Consider the following 3,728-nt stretch of genomic DNA (forward strand, 5'->3'; position numbering starts at 1 on the left):
GGGCAGATGCTCAATGCAGGAGTTGCCCTCTGGTGGTCAGTGATCTCCCACATAGAGGAGCTCTGCTCAGCCACATGCCAGGCTGATGGCTGCCAGTACAGCGGTGGTGGTGGGAGCCTCTCCTACCTACTCAGCAGCGCTAAGGATGTCCGACTGCAGCTTAGGTTTGCTCCCCATTGGCAAGTGGACATCCCCCAAGGGCTGCCAGAGGGATGTCTGATTACCAGCTTAGGCCCAATCCCCTGGGGAGCAGGCCTAAGCCAGCAGGTGGTCATCCCCCGAAGGGTCCCAGACTGGGAGAGGGCACAGGCCAGGCTGAGGGACCCCCCCACCCCCGAATGCACAAATTTTTGTGCACCGGGCCTCTAGTTTTAAAATAATTAAATAAAACAACAACAAACGATGAAAACAAACAATGAGAGAAAATCATTGATCAACTGTCTTCTGTTCCCCCTCCCCCAGCCCCCACTCAGGATCAAGCCAGCAAGTCAGACATGTGCCCTGACCAAGAATCAAACTGCAACCTCTTGGTTCATAGGTCAATGCTCAACCACTGAGCCACACAAGCCGGGCACTGAGGGCTATGTTATAGGCTGGCTACCATAGCAGAATTTCTTTAAAAAGATACAAAATATGTGTACCAAGAAAGGAAATAATTTATTCTTCTACACTAAAATTATGTTCTTGTGTTCATTAAAACACTATCAAAATTTAAAAAGTAGAACTGAAATAAGATATTTCAAATATTTGTAACTAACACAGTATTAATACAAAGAACATACAATGGTCACAAATGAATTAGAAATACAAAAAATTGGGCAAAATATTTAAAAAGCATTTCACAGAAGAGAAATACCTAATCCAGTAAACATGTTTTATAGAGATTGCTGGGGTCCAACCCCAGCAGGTCCAGGGGTCCCCAAAGGTGTGGATGGAGTCGGCGAAGAAGTCGGCAAAAAAGGAATGACATGGAGGCAGCATTCAGTTCATCAGCATAGTTGGGTTCTCTCGCCTGGTTCTATCCAGGATCTCCAACCAGGTTCTGTGTCCATGTTCTCTTGCTAGGTTCTCCAGGTTCTCTAGCCAGGTTCTGTAGCCGGGTTCCATCGCTAGGTTCTCCAGCCAGGTTCTGTCCAGGTTCTCCAGCCAGGTTCAGTCACCAGGTTCTAGTCAGGTTCTCTTGCCATGTTCTATCCAGGTTCTGTAGCCAGGTTCTGTCTCTAGGATCTTCAGCCAGGTTCTCTCACTAGGTTCTGTCTCTAGGTTCTGTGGCCAGTTTCTGTCCAGGATCTTTTGCCATGTTCTCTCCAGCGAAGTTCTTCTGTCTCTAGGTTCTGTGTCTAGGTTCTGTATCTAGATTCTGTATCTAGGTTCTTTGTCTAGGTTCTGTATCTTTAGGTTCTGTGTCTAGGTTCTGTCTTCTATTGTCTTGTTACATCTGTATTTATAGCAGTTGATTCCAATCCTATTAAGGGGTTTTATTCCCTCCCTAACTTCAGGGGGAAATCCCTACCTGGGGAAACAACCTTTCTCAGAGAGGTGACCTTGGTTAAAACACATAGTGCCAAGAAGGTGAGCAAAAATATTAAGAACAGTATGCCATATATGCCAGGTCCCTTGAAACAGCAAGGATGGACCGGCTCCCGGCAAGAGATGTTAAACTTCACTCTGTTATACCAGAAATTCAGCAAGCTAAACAGAAAATGCTGTAATCAGAGAGCCGAATTTGGAATCTTTATTTCAAAAGCTGGCAGCCACAGGAGGACTTGGATCTCTCAAATTCTTGCAGCCCTGAATGAACTTAGGGGTAAGCTTATAAAGGCTTAAAAACCCCATGTGCTGGTATGGGGGCAGGGTGCTTAGCAGATATCTTGCAGAAAGCTTATAGCCTTGAGCACAGCTCAGATAACCAGAAGTCACCTGGCATGGGAGGAACCAAGGATGGACCCAGACCCCTACACTGGCAGATTGGCTTGCAGGACCCGATAATTAAGAGGGGGCAGTGACTGGACTATAGGTCAGTGATCACGAACCTTTTGATCTCGGCATGTCAGCATTTTGAAAAACCCTAACTTAACTCTGGTGCCGTGTCACATGTAGAAATTTTTTGATATTTGCAACCATAGTAAAACAAAGACTTATATTTTGGATATTTATTTTATATATTTAAATGCCATTTAACAAAGAAAAATCAACCAAAAAATGAGTTAGCATATCACCTCTGACACGTGTTTCATAGGTTCACCATCACTGCTATAGGCTAGCAAGGATATGCATTAGGCTATTGGCACAGATTCAGATTGTTAGCCCCTCCCCACAAATGTCTTACCTTCCCCATTATTTGAGCAAGCATGCTTACAGAAGCTAGAAATAGCAGAGTTACTTCTATCAGGGAGGCTATCTGGTTTAGTTACTTCCTGGAATTAACAGAACAAAGGACCATCTGTGTTTAGTGAAAAACTTTAAATGGCAGTTCTTACAAAATGGAGATTATGGGAACAAGATGGAGTGCCTATGGTTCAGATGGAGAGCAAGGGACAGGATGGAGTCATTCCTTTCAAGGCCCATTGTTCAACTCTTAATTTGAGAACTGCAAGTAAGAACACAATAATGTGGGGCAAAAGTAGGTTTGTAGTTGTTTGTATGAAAAATAATACAATAATTAATACATAATAATACAAGAATAAACTCTGTGTTTCCTGTACTCACAACTGTAAACCTACGGCAAACATTTGCACAATGCAATACTATGTAGCTATAAAAAAAAAGAGAAGCTCTTACCCTTTGCAACAGCATGATTTGCAAAGCAAAATAAGCCAGTCAGAGAAGACAAATATTACTTGATCTCACATATATGTGGAATCTAATGAACAAAATAAACTGATGAACTAAGTAGGACCAGAGGCATGGTTACATGGAACAGATTGATAGATCTCAGAGGGGAGGGGGGTTGGGGACTGGAAGAGATGAATCAAAGAACATAGATGTATAGTCCATGGACACAGACAATAATGTGATGAAGACTTGGCATAGGGTAGGGGCTGGGAGGCGGGGGGCAAATGGAGGAGAATGGGGGACATTTGTAATAGTGTCAATAATAAAAAATTATTTGCCCATAGGGTTTATTTCTGGACTCTCAGTTTTGTTCCATTGATCTGTGTGTCTGTTTTTCTGCCAATACCATGCTGTTTTGATTATGTCACTTTGTAGTATAATTTGAAGTCAGGGAGTGTGATACCTCCAGCTTTGTTATTTTTTTCCCTCAGGATTGTTTTGACTATTCATGGTCTTGGTGGTTCCATATACATCTGATTTTTTTTTCTATTTCTTTAAAAAATACCATTGGGATTTTTATCTGAGGATTGCATTAAATCTGTATATTCCTTTGGGTAATATGGACATATTAACTATGATGATTTTTCCAATCTAAAAAAACACTTATAGACACAGACAACAGTATAGTAGTTACCAGAGGGGAAAAGGCTGTGTGAAAGGTAGTAAAGGGTAAAGGGGGTCAAATATATGGTGATGGAAGATTATTTGTCTTTGGGTGGTGGGCACTCAATGAAATATACAGATCATGTATCAAAGAAATATATACTTGAAACCTATAAAATATTAACCAATGTCACCCCAATAACTCTAACAAAATTGGGTAGAAATAGCAATAAATGTCCTAACCAGTTTGGCTCAGTGGATAGAGCATCAGCCTGCAGACTTGTAGTGTC

Source organism: Myotis davidii, unplaced genomic scaffold, assembly GCF_000327345.1.
Source record: "Myotis davidii unplaced genomic scaffold, ASM32734v1 scaffold2368, whole genome shotgun sequence".
Lineage (NCBI taxonomy): Eukaryota > Metazoa > Chordata > Mammalia > Chiroptera > Vespertilionidae > Myotis > Myotis davidii.